General features: G+C 41.6%; 7 non-coding genes across 7 annotated transcripts; all 7 read right to left on the bottom strand.

Moving 5' to 3' along the window:
• Window positions 1-2,212: 2,212 nt before the first annotated feature.
• Trnam-cau lies at window positions 2,213-2,284 on the bottom strand. Its single transcript has one exon. It is a non-coding gene; the product is annotated as a tRNA-Met (tRNA).
• A 2,335-nt stretch (window positions 2,285-4,619) lies between these two features.
• Window positions 4,620-4,691, bottom strand: Trnam-cau. Its single transcript has one exon. It is a non-coding gene; the product is annotated as a tRNA-Met (tRNA).
• Window positions 4,692-5,777: 1,086 nt separating this feature from the next.
• Window positions 5,778-5,851, bottom strand: Trnan-guu. Its single transcript has one exon. It is a non-coding gene; the product is annotated as a tRNA-Asn (tRNA).
• A 2,063-nt stretch (window positions 5,852-7,914) lies between these two features.
• On the bottom strand, window positions 7,915-7,986 carry Trnam-cau. Its single transcript has one exon. It is a non-coding gene; the product is annotated as a tRNA-Met (tRNA).
• A 192-nt stretch (window positions 7,987-8,178) lies between these two features.
• On the bottom strand, window positions 8,179-8,250 carry Trnam-cau. The gene has a single exon. It is a non-coding gene; the product is annotated as a tRNA-Met (tRNA).
• Window positions 8,251-9,771: 1,521 nt separating this feature from the next.
• Trnam-cau lies at window positions 9,772-9,843 on the bottom strand. Its single transcript has one exon. It is a non-coding gene; the product is annotated as a tRNA-Met (tRNA).
• Window positions 9,844-12,678: 2,835 nt separating this feature from the next.
• Window positions 12,679-12,750, bottom strand: Trnam-cau. The gene has a single exon. It is a non-coding gene; the product is annotated as a tRNA-Met (tRNA).
• Window positions 12,751-13,401: the final 651 nt, after the last annotated feature.

Here is a 13,401-nt window from a genome sequence, read left to right as displayed (position 1 = left end):
TCTATGCGAGCTGAGCCATATGCTATATACTTAAGACAAATCACAATGAAGCATGTCCGTTGCTTGTGTATTATCGATAATGTTCAATAACTTCGATTAGCTAATCCTACAATCGTTCTCTCCTCCGTTTGTGGTATTTTTAGATTATAAACTGACACAGCGGAAGTTTTAGTCTATTTATTCCCGTTCGCTTCACAATCGATCGATCGATCACATTCAACTCGCCACATCGCGGATATGGCTTTGTGGCTTATGAAAGAAATCACTATAGTGTGGCAGCCCAACTAGCCAGCAGAGTGGCGCAGTAGAAGCTCTGCTAATTAGCTTCATTTATTTATTTATTTTGTGTGTGCCAAACAAATGCTTAATGGTAATTCTTAAGGTGGCAAGCTAGCAGAAACGTTAGCGCGCCGGACGAAATGCTTAGTAGTATTTCGTCCGCCGTTACGTTCTGAGTTCAAATTCCGCCATGGTCGACTTTTCCTTTCATCTTTTCTGGGTCGATTAAATAAGTACCAGTTACGCACTGGGGTCAATATAATCGACTCAATCCGTTTGTCTGTCCTTGTTTATCCTCTCTGTGTTTAGCCCCTTGTGGGCAGTAAAGAAATAGGTAATTCTTAAGCCACTTCCCCTTCTGCGTTCAAATCCGGGTCCCAAGATCGATTTTTACCAATCATTGTTTCTGTTTTTATATTCGGTTTAATATGAACTCGTGTGTTGAAAGATGTTTTGTTGTATCTCGGGTGGGTCATCATGCCAATAATAAACAGACGCACTGACTCAAGTCACTTCTTTTGTTATTATTATTATTAGAGGCCCTTATCATAACAGCTCAATATCAAAGGTGGATAACAAGCAACTTGTTGGTTTGATGTGAACTCGTGTGTTGAAATATCTTTTGTTGTATCTTGGGTGGGTCATCATACCAATAATAAACAGACGCACTGACTCAAGTCACTTCTTTTGTTATTGTTATTATTAGAGAACCTTATCATAACAGCTCAATATCAAAGGTGGATAACAAATAACTTGTAAAATATGTGTATGGGGAGAAGGTGTAAGGAAAATGTAAAGTGTGTGGAATTTTGGTATGAAACATACCATTGACTCCAATACGTGACTCTTACTTTATTATATCGTTGTTAAAAGGACGAGAAGTAAAGTCGATCACGGTGGGATTTGAGCTCAAATGGTAAAGAGATGGAAGAACGGCCAATAAGCATTTGTCCGACGCCCAAACAAATTTGCCAAAAAACTAAAATTGCTTAGCAGAGAGTAGTTTCGATCTCTGGGTTATGGGCTCAGCACGTACCCACTGTGCCACTCTGTAGGAGTTCGGCTGATTAGAGATGGAAATGATTTCTTGCATGAGATATAAGGCAATATCATAGGCACAATGCCAGCAATTTTGTGTAGAGTGGGTGGGGGGGGGGTAAGACGGTACCACTAGCTCCTATACTTGAATTTTACTTTATTTTATCGAGGACGAAAAACAACTAAGAATGTAAAAGTCCGAAATAAGACAAAAAAATAACCTAAAAAAAAAACGAGCAAAAGCTCTACAAAAGTCGATACCACTCACTCCAGTGCTTGATTTTTACTTTATTTGATGGACGACGAAAGGAAAACAAGCAAATTGGACCACGGCAGGATTTCAACTCAGAAGATAAAGAGCCGGAGGCGCAGGAGTGGCTGTGTGGTAAGTAGCTTGCTAACCAACCACATGGTTCCGGGTTCAGTCCCACTGTGTGGCATCTTGGGCTAGTGTCTTCTGCTATAGCCCCGGGCCGACCAATGCCTTGTGAGTGGATTTGGTAGATGGAAACTGAAAGAAGCCTGTCGTATATATATATATATTATATATATATATATATATATATATATATATATATATATATATATATATATATATATATATATATATATATATATATGTATGTGTATATGTTTGTGTGTCTGTGTTTGTTCCCCTAGCATTGCTTGAAAACCGATGCTGGTGTGTTTACGTCCCCATCACTTAGCGGTTCGGCAAAAAGAGGCCGATAGAATAAGTCCTGGGCTTACAAAAAGAATAAGTCTCGGGGTCGGGTTGCTCGACTAAAGGCGGTGCTCCAGCATGGCCGCAGTCAAATGACTGAAACAAGTAAAAGAGTAAAAGAGCCGAAAAGAAAAAAAAAACCCTTAAAAAAAAACGAACAGAAAGACCACTTAGCAGAGCGTAGTTTCGATCTACGGACCTCTGGGTTATGGGCCCAGCACGCTTCCACTGCGCCACTCTGCTAACTGATTTTCTTTCACCATAATAATTATTTGTTCCATAAACCACAAAACCATATCCGTGAGGTGTTTATAATAAGTCATGTGAAGGCGCGTGGCTCAGTGGTTAGGGCATTCGGCTCCCGATTGTAAGGTCGTGAGTTCGATTCCAAGCGACGCGTTGTGTCCTTGAGCAAGACACTTTATTTCATGTTGCTCCAGTCCACTCAGCTGGCAAAAATGAGTTGTACCTGTATCTCAGAGGCCCATCCTTGTCACACTGTGTGTCACGCTGAATCTCCCTGAGAACTACGTTAAGGGTACACGTGTCTGTGGAGTGCTCAGCCACTTGCACGTTAACTCCACGAGCAAGCTGTTCTGTTGATCGTATCAGCTGGGACCCTCGTCGTCGTAACCGACGGAGTGCTCCTTTAGATAATAAGCCATAACAATTCTATGTTTAAGGGATGAGGAATTACGTAGTTTATTTACATTTGATAGATATTTCATCCTTATCTTGTTTGTTCTTAACACGTTTCGGCAGATATACCGTCCACCCTTCATCAGGTGTCTTTCGGAAATTTCGAACCGTAAATAATGGAAATAAACTACAAGTCATAGCATTTATTCTCTAGAAAAACGCCGCCGCCGCCGCCGCCGTGGTGATCTCATTCTCGCTCACAACATCATAAGCGGAAAGTGTAACCTCTCGAAAGAGCTGTTCTTCACTCCTGCTCCAGAGCGTCGGCTGCGGGGTCATTCCGAGAAGCTCTACCTGCGACGATTTCATCTCAATCAAAGGAGAGGGGCTTTCTCCGTCCGGGTTGCGGATCCGTGGAACAAGCTGCCAGACGAGATGGTGAAGATGCCGACGACCGCTTTGTTCAAAGTCTCCCTTGACCTCAAGTGGCCTGAACTCTTTACATGAACACCACCCTGTACTTAACTCCATGTCCCCCTACATGGCCTTGCTATTTGCTTTCGAGTCAAATTAACTAACTAACTAACATATATATATTACTAGGTGTAATGTGTTAACATATAAGAATGGTTTGAAAGAAAAGGCTTGTAACGTATTACAAGAACACACTTTGCAACCACATATCTCAAAGCAAATGAAGCGAATATACGCGTGTGCGAGTGTGTGCAAGTGGCGTGGCTCCGTGCGTACGCCTGCCTAGGAACCAAAAGGCAAAAGGAACAGGAAATTAGAATAGCATTCGTTTTATAGAAGGAATGAACCGGAAATTAATTGAAAACTTCTAGGACATCCAAGTAATTTCGAGTAGGACGAGCGAGATTACTCTCGTTAGATCCCTTTTTTCGTTTTGCTTTTCTGCTTGACTACTAGGGGTCATTACAGTATTGACTGTTGCACTTGACTCTTTATTTATTTATATTTCTTTACTACCCACAAGGGGCTAAATATAGAGGGGACAAACAAACGGATTAAGTCGATTACATCGACCCCAGTGCGTAACTGGTACTTAATTTATCCTTTCGACCCCGAAAGGATGAAAGGCAAAGTCGACCTCGGCGGAATTTGAACTCAGAACGTAGCAGCAACAAAATACCGCTAAGCATTTCGCCCGGCGTGCTAACGTTTCTGCCAGCTCGCCGCCTTATGAAACATACCTATTTCTTTATTACCCACAAGGGGCTAAACATAGAGGAGACAAACAAGGACAGACATAGGTATTAAGTCGATTACATCGACCCCAGTCCGTAAGTGTTACTTAATTTATCGACCCCGAAAGGATGAAAGGCAAAGTCAACGTCGACGGAATTTGAACTCAGAACGTAACGGCAGACGAAATACCGCTAAGCATTTCGCCCTGTGTGCTAATATTTCTGCCAGCTCGCCGCCTTATGAAACATACCATTGACTCCAATACGTGACTCTTATTTTATTATATCCATGTTGAAAAGGACGAGAAGTAAAGTCGGTCATGGTGGAATTTGAACTCAGAAGCTAAGGAGACGGAAGAATGGCCATTAAGCTTTTGTCTGACGCCCAAACAAATTTGAAATGCATATGTACAATTTGCAGGGCGTAGTTTCGATCTACGAACCACTGGGTTAAAGGCCAGCACTCTCCCACCGCGCCACTCTGATGAAATGCGATAAGCTGGAGAAAAAAGGGATTTCTTGCATAAGATACAATGCAATATTATAGACACAACGCCAGCAATTTTGTGTGGAGTGGCTAAGGGTGCAGGTCGATACCACTGGCTCCTATACTTGATTTTTACTTTATTTGATCGATGACGAATGGAAAACAAGCAAAGTCGACCTCGGCAGTATTTCAACTCAGAAGGGAAAGAGCCGAAAAGAGAAAAAAAAAGAACAGAAAGTTCACTTAGCAGAGCGTAGTTTCGATCTACGGACCTCTGGGTTATGGGCCCAGCACGCTACCGCTGCGCCACTCTGCTGACAGCTTTTAATTTACAATAATAATGATTTGTTACATAAGCCACAAAGCCATATCCGTCATGTGCTGAGTTCATTGTGATCGCTCAGTTGTGAAACAAACATGAATGAATAGACTAAAACTTCCGCTGTGTCAGTTTGTAATCTAAAAATACGACAGAGGAGAGGACGGCTGTAGGATTTGTTGATCGAAGTTATTTGAACACTATCGATAATACACAAGCAATTGGCATATTTCAAGTCAAATTATCATAATGATAACAGTAATAGAATAAGTGACTACAATCAGTGTGGGTGTTTGAACATTGACATGATGACCCTCCCGTGATACAACAAAATATAAAAACAGAAATATAAATAATTGTTTCCGAATTTAAATACAAAGTCTTTGGAAGCGATAAGTTGATATAATCGACCCAAGTACTAGACTGGTACTAAATTTTTATCGACCCCGGAGGATTGAAACGTAAAGTTGATAAAGGTGGGATTTGAACAAGGAACGTAAAGGGTTGGAAGAAATACCGTAGGGTATTACGTCCGACGCTGTAATGAATCTGGGGAAAAAAGCAGTAAGACACACTAGAAGAACATAGTTTCGATCTATCCTCCATCGCTCGACATTTTTTCTCTCGAAAATCGACGACGCCGTGGTGATCTCATTCTCGCTTAAAACATCATAAGCGGAAAGTGTAACCTCTCGAAAGAGCTGTTCTTCACTCCTGCTCCAGAGCGACGGCTGCGGGGTCACTCCGAAAAGCTCTATCTACGACGATTTCATCTCAATCGAAGGAGACGGGGCTTTCTCCGTCCGGGTTGCGGATCCGTGGAATAAGCTGCCGGACGAGATAGTGAAGATGCCGACGACCGCTCGGTTCAAAGTCTCCCTTTACCAGAAATGGCCTGAACTCTTTGTATGACCATCCTCCCTGTACATAACTCCATGTCCCCCTACATGGCCTTGCTTTTGCTTTTTGAGCCAATAAAAATTAAATTTAAAAAAATTAAATTACTTATAATAATAATAATAATAATAATGAAATAATTGTATACAGTGCTCAGGTGCACCACAAAAAAAAATCGCGTTAGATCGTCCCTGGGTGGGCTTGAACCACCAACCTTTCGGTTAACAGCCGAACGCGCTAACCGATTGCGCCACAGAGACAACTCTTACATTCCACTCAAACTTGTTAGCCCACTGCCTAAATCAGGAGCCAATATCTTATGTAAGAAATCATTACTCTTTCCAGTAATCCGTACGTTAGCAGAGTGACGAAGTGGGAACGAGTTACCCCATAATCTAGAAATCCATAGATACGGTCAGATTCGATTTTTTTTTTTTTTCTGATTCATAGCAAGTCCGACAAATTGCCTGACGATATTTCTTCAGACGTTTTACGTTCTGAATTGAAATCCTACAGATACCAACTTTACGTTTCAACTCACCGTGGTCCATAAAATTTAGTACCAGTTATGTGCTTGGGTCGATCCTATTAACTCACCACTTCCATAGATTCTCTACTTAAATTCGGAAACGATTTTTCATATTTCTGCTTTTATATCTGGTTTGATATGAACTCGTGTGTTGAAACATATTTTGTTCTATCTCGGGTGGGTCATCATGCCGATGATAAACACAACCACTGATTCTATTCACTTCTTGTATTGTTGTTATTATCAGAGAGCCTTATTATAACAGCTCAATGTCAAAGGTAGACAACAAACAACTTGAGAAAATATGTGTATGGTGAGAAGGTGTAAGGAAAATGTAGAGTGAGTGGAATTTTGGCATGAAACATACCATTGACTCCAATACGCGACTCTTACTTTATTATGTCGATGTTGTAAGGACGATAGGTAAAGTCGATCTTGGTGGAATTTGAACTCAGGAGGTAAGGAAACAGAAGAATGACCATTAAACTTTTGTCCGAAGCCCAAATAAATTTGACAAAATATATATATATTTAGCTGAGCGTAGTTTCGATCTACGGACCTCTGGGTTATGGGCCCAACACGCTTCCACTGCGCCACTCTGCTGAAGTGCGATAAGTTAGAGATAGAAGTGATTTCTTGCATAAGGTACAAGGCAATATTATAGGCACAACGCCAGCAATTTTGTGTGGAGTGGGTGAGGGTGTAGGTCGATACCACTGGCTTCTATAATTGATTTTTACTCAATTTGATCGATGACGAATGGAAAACAAGCAACGTCGACCTCGGCAGTATTTCAACTCAGAAGGGAAAGAGCCGACAAAAAAAACAAAGCAAAGAGAAGAAAAAAACAATCCAATTAGCAGAGCGTAGTTTCGATCTACGACCTCTGGGTTATGGGCCCAGCACGCTCCCACTGCGCCACTCTGCTGAAGTGCGTAAAGTTAGAGATAGAAGTGATTTCTTGCATAAGGTACAAGGCAATGTTATAGGCACAACGCCAGCAATTTTGTGTGGAGTGGGTGAGGGTGTAGGTCGAGGTCAAACTAAAAGGTTTGACCCTAGCAAAAAAAAAAGAAAAGAAATAGTGTAATAGGTGTAAAACAACTTGCTCTAAACGAATATGAAGGGGGGAAATGCGCGAACGGGAGTGGGGGAGAGGACTCGGAAAGTTCACATCGTGAATATTCCGAGTCGTCTCACCACAGCCAAAAACAAAAACAGTGTAATAGGTGTAAAACAACTTGCTCCAAACGAATATTTTTTTTTAATGCGCGCTCGCGAACGACGTGAACTTTCCGAGTACTCTCCCCGGCGCCCCCGTTCGCGAGCGCGCATTTTTTTTTTCTTCATATTCGTTCAGAAGAAGTTGTTTTACACCTATTACACTGTTTTGTTTTGTTTTTTTTGCACGGGTCAAACTTTTTTGTTTGACCAAGATACCTATTTCTTTATTGCCCACAAGGGGCTAAACACAGAAGGGACAAACAAGGACAGACAAACGGATTTAGTCGATTATATCGACCCCAGTGCGTAACTGGTACTTATTTAATTGACCCCGAAAGGATGAAAGGCAAAGTCGACCTGGGCGGAATTTGAACTCAGAACGTAGCGGCAGACGAAATACTGCTGAGCATTTCGCCCAACGTGCTAACGTTTCTGCCCACTGACTCCTGTACTTCATTTCGACGATGAAAGGGAAGGGAGCAAAGCGGACCACGGCAGTATTTCAACTGAGAAGGTAAAGAGCCGAAAAGAGAAAGAAAAAAGGATAAAAAAATGAACAGAAAGTTCACTTAGCAGAGCGTAGTTTCGATCTACGGACCTCTGGGTTATGGGCCCAGCACGCTTCCACTGCGCCACTCTGCTGACTGGTTTTTACAAGCCCATAATAATGATTTTTTTCCATAAGCCACAAAGCCATATCCGTCATGTGCTGAGTTCATTGTGATCGCTCAGTTGTGAAAACAAGCAAAGTCGACCTCGGCAGTATTTCAACTCAGAAGGGAAAGAGCCGACAAAAAAAGCAAAGCAAAAAGAAGAAAAAAAAACAATCCAACTTAGCAGAGCGTAGTTTCGATCTACGGACCTCTGGGTTATGGGCCCAGCACGCTACCGCTGCGCCACTCTGCTGACAGCTTTTAATTCACCATAATAATGATTTCTTCCATAAGCCACAAAGCCATATCCGTCATGTGCTGCTGAGTTCATTGTGATCGCTCAGTTGTGAAGCGAACATGAATGAATAGACTAAAACTTCCGCTGTGTCAGTTTATAATATAAAGATACTAAAGAGGAGAGAACTGCTGTATGATTAGTTGATGGAAGTCATTTGAATATTATCCATAATACACAAGCGACCGGCATGTTTCAAGTCAAATTATCATAATGATAACCACAGCAATAAAATATGTGACTAGAATCGGTGCAGATCTTTAAATACTGACATTATGGGCCCTCCTGTGATACATCATGAAAACACAAAATAGCTGGCGTTGTGCCTATGATGTTGCCTTGTACCTTATGCAAGAAATCACTTCTATCCCTACCTTATCGCACTTCAGCAGAGTGGCGCAGTGGGAGCGTGCTGGGCCCATAACCCAGAGGTCCGTAGATCGAAACTACGCTCTGCTAATTATATATATATTTTGTCAAATTTATTTGGGCGTTTAATGGTCATTCTTCCGTTTCCTTACCTCCTGAGTTCAAATTCCACCAAGATCGACTTTACCTATCGTTCTTACAACATCGACATAATAAAGTAAGAGTCGCGTATTGGAGTCGATGGTATGTTTCATACCTGTATAAGGGTGAGTTAATGCAATCGATCCAAGTACTAAACTGGCACTTCACTTTATCGACCCCGCGGTATTGAAACGTAAAGCTGATAAAGGTGGAAATTGAACAAGGAACGCAAAGAGTTGGAAGAAACGCCTTAAGGCATTTTAACCAACGCTGTAATAAATCTGACAAAAAAAAAAAACAGTCAAAACACTAGCAGCGCTTAGTTTCGATCCATCGTCCTCTCTTCCACTATCTTCCTCCATTGCATGTCTTTGTGCCTAAATCAGGAACCATTATGATATTTATTTCTTCACTACTCAATCATCAAACTCCACTTCTGAATTCTGAGGTGTAAAGAACATGTAGTGTGCGGTATTTTGGCATGAAACATACCATTGACTCTTACGTGACTCTTACTTTATTATATCGATGTAGGAAGGATGAGAGGTAAAGTCGATATTGGTGGAATTTGAACTCAGAAGGTAAGGAAACGGAAGAATGGGCATCAAGCTTTTGTCTGACGCCCAAACAAATTTGACAAAATATATATGTATATAATTAGCAGAGCATAGTTTCTATTTACGGACCTCTGGGTTATGGGCCCAGCACGCTCACACCACTCTGCTGAAGTGTGGTGGGGTGGGCTGGAGATAGATGTGGTTACTCGCATAAGATTCAAGGCAATATTATCGGTACAACGCCATCAATTTTGTGTGGAGTGGCTAAGGTGTAAGTCGATACCAGTGACTCCTCTACTGGACTCTTACATAATTAGATCGACGACGTAAAGAAGACGAAGTCGAACACGGCAGTATTTCAACTCAGAAAGTAAAGAACCGAAAACAGTAAAAAAGAACAGAAAAATCTAATTAGCAGAGCGTAGTTTCGATCTACGGACCTCTGGGTTATGGGCCCAGCACGCTTCCACTGCGCCACTCTGCTGACTGAGGTCGCTTCACCATAATAATTATTTCTTGCATACGCCACAAAGCCATAACCGTCATGTGCTGAGTTCAACGTGATCGATCGATTGTGAAACAGATGGGAATGAATAGACTAAAACTTCCGCTGTGTCAGTTTACAATCTAAAAATACAACAGAGGAGAAAAGCTGCTGTAGGATTAGTTGATCGAAGTTATTCGAATATTATCGATATTACACATGTCAACTCGGGATTTGTGGTTGCTTTCGGACAATTTATGAGGCACCCATTTTCCAAGTTTAGGAACCTTTCCAAATTGTTGGAGATGACAATTAATAGTTGTATTGTTTGAACTAAGCTTTATTGGCAATTCTTCAACTGATAATGCAGGATTTCCTTCAAGTAATGCCTCAAGGAGCTTATCATCAAACTCCACTTCTGAATTTTGCAAACCATTCTTCTTCAAGTTCTTTCATTCAAGCATTATTTCTCATAAACTGAGTGTATGTTTCCAGTCGCTTCGGCTACAGAGTTTCCCTTTTTGTACTCCTAAAACATTATGTGCCTCAAAGGCTCTGTGGATACTTCTATCTTAGAAGGGGTTTTAATCAAAGAAATGTTAATTCTATTATTCTGTAAAATAATATTTAATTAGTCTAAATGTACACAAATGCATAAAAATAAGTTTTAATTGCATTAGACATTCTAAAATACTATTAAATTTCATTCAATTTTAATAAAAGGTAAAATCGGACAGAACTTATGGGATGACCTGATATTTCTTTTATTGTTGTTATTATCAGAGAGCCTTATTGTAACAGCTCAATGTCAAAGGTGGATAACAAGCAACTGAAGAAAATACGTGTGTGCGGAGAAGGTGTAAAGAAAATGTAGAGTCATAACAATTCTATGTTTAAGGGATGAGGAATTATGTAGTTTATTTACATTTGACGGATATTTGTCCTTGGAGGCGCAGTGGTTAGGGCAGCGGACTCGCGGTCATAGGATCGCGGTTTCGATTCCCAGACCGGGCGTTGTGAGTGTTTATTGAGCGAAAACACCTAAAAGTTCCACAAGGCTCCGGCAGGGGATGGTGGTGATCCCTGCTGTACTCTTTCACCACAACTTTCTCTCACTCTTTCTTCCTGTTTCTGTTGTACCTGTATTTCAAGGGGCCGGCCTCGTCACTCTCTGTGTCACGCTGAATATCCCCGAGAACTACGTTAAGGGTACACGTGCCTGTGGAATGCTCAGCCACTTGCACGTTAATTCCACGAGCAAGGTGTTCCGTTGATCGTATCAGCTGGGACCCTCATCGTCGTAACAGACGGAGTGCTCCTATATACCGTCCACCCTTCATCAGGTGTCTTTCGGAAATTTCGAACCGTTAATAATGGAAATAAGTCATAACATATTTATTACTGGATGTGATGTGTTAACATATAAGAATGGTTGGATCTTTTCGGTTTGAACGGCAGTTTTTTAAAATAATTTCCACGTAACTAAACACTTTTAAACTTCGTATACTAGTAGAATGTTTTTATAAAACATCATTTTCTCTTGGCTTTATTGAGAAAATTCTATTGTTTGTAAGATATTTGTTGTTTTTCTTCAATTCCTGCAATTTCAACCAATCAATGACGTCTAGTGAGGTGAAAACATTTTGTGCCGTATGAATATGCCCCTCGTTTAAGAAACAGATTGGGTTTATTTACATTTGTGAAGAAAAAAAGATACCCTTCCCCCCACCCCTATCCCTAACCCTAAAATAGATTGAAATGCAATAAATCGATACTAGGGTCATAATTAGGGATGACAATTTCATATGACACCGCGCTAGAAAAAAACTGCCGTTCAAACCGAAAAGATCCGAATGGTTTGAAAGAAAAGGCTTGTAACGTATTACATGAACACACTTTGCAACCACATATCTCAAAGCAAATGAAGCGAATATACGCGCGTGCGAGGATGTGCGATTGGCGTGGCTCCATGCGTACGCCGAGGAACCTATTTCTTTATTACCCACAAGGGGCTAAACATAGAGGGGACAAACAAGGACAGACATAGGTATTAAGTCGATTCCATCGACCCCAGTGCGTAACTGGTACTTAATTTATCGACCCCGAAAGGATGAAAGGCAAAGTCGACCTCGGCGGAATTTGAACTCACAACGTAACGACAGACGACAGGCAAAAGGAACAGGAAATTAGAATTGCGTTCGCTTTATAGAAGGGATGAACCGGAAATTAATTGAAAACTACTAGGGCATCCAAGTATTTTCGAGAAGGTCGAGCGAGATTACTCTCGTTAGATCCCTTTTTTCGTTTTGCTTTCCTACTTGACCACCAGGGGTCACTACACCATTGACTGCTGCACTTGACTCTTTATTTGATCGACGGTGGAGGCGCAATGGCCCAGTGATTAGGGCAGCGGACTCGCGGTCGTAGGATCGCGGTTTCGATTCCCAGACCGGGCGTTGTGAGTGTTTATTGAGCGAAAATGCCTAAAGCTCCACGAGGCTCCGGCAGGGGATGGTGGTGATCCCTGCTGTACTCTTTCACCACAACTTTCTCTCACTCTTTCTTCCTGTTTCTGTTGTACCTGTATTTCAAAGGGCCGGCCTTGTCACTCTCTGTGTCACGCTGAATATCCCCGAGAACTACGTTAAGGGTACACGTGTCTGTGGAGTGCTCAGCCACTTACACGTTAATTTCACGAGCAGGCTGTTACGTTGATTTGGATCAACCGGAACCCTCGTCGTCGCAACCGACGGAGTGCTTCCATCCATTTGATCGAAGACGAAACAAAAGGAAAGCAAACAAAGCCGAAAGAAAATAAATTTTAAAATGTCGATCTAGCAGAGCGTAGTTTCGATCTACGGACCTCTGGGTTATGGGCCCAGCACGCTTCCACTGCGCCACTCTGCTGACTGCTTTCACAAGCCCATAATAATGATATTTTTCCATAAGCCACGAAGCCATATCCGTCATGTGCTGAGTTCAGCTTGATCGATCGATTGTGAAACAGATGGGAATGAATAGACTAAAACTTCCGCTGTGTCAGTTTACAATCTAAAAATACAACAGAGGAGAAAAGCTGCTGTAGGATTACTTGATCGGAATTATTTGAACACTATCGGTAGTAGACAGGCAACCGGCATATTTCAAGTCAAATTATCATATTATAGTAATAAAATAAGTGAATGGAATCAGTGCGGGTGTTTAAATATTGACATGGTGACCGACCCGTGATACAGCAAAATATAAAAACAGACATATGAATAATTGTTTCCGAATTTAAATACGAAGTCTTTGCAAGCGATAAGTTGATATAATGGAGCAAAGTATTAAACTGGTACTAAAGTTTATCGACCACGGAGGATTGAATAGTGGAGGCGCAATGGCCTAGTGGTTAGGGCAGCGGACTCGCGGTCGAAGGATCGCGGTTTCGATTCCCAGACCGGGCGTTGTGAGTGTTTATGGAGCAAAAACACCTAAGAGTTCCACGAGGCTCCGGCAGGGGGTGGTGATCCCTGCTGTACTCTTTCACCACTCTTTCTCTTTCTTCTGTTGGCCTGC

Source organism: Octopus sinensis, linkage group LG24, assembly GCF_006345805.1.
Source record: "Octopus sinensis linkage group LG24, ASM634580v1, whole genome shotgun sequence".
NCBI lineage: Eukaryota > Metazoa > Mollusca > Cephalopoda > Octopoda > Octopodidae > Octopus > Octopus sinensis.
Note: the sequence above shows the minus strand (reverse complement) of the source record. Positions and strands in the feature narration are given on the sequence as shown.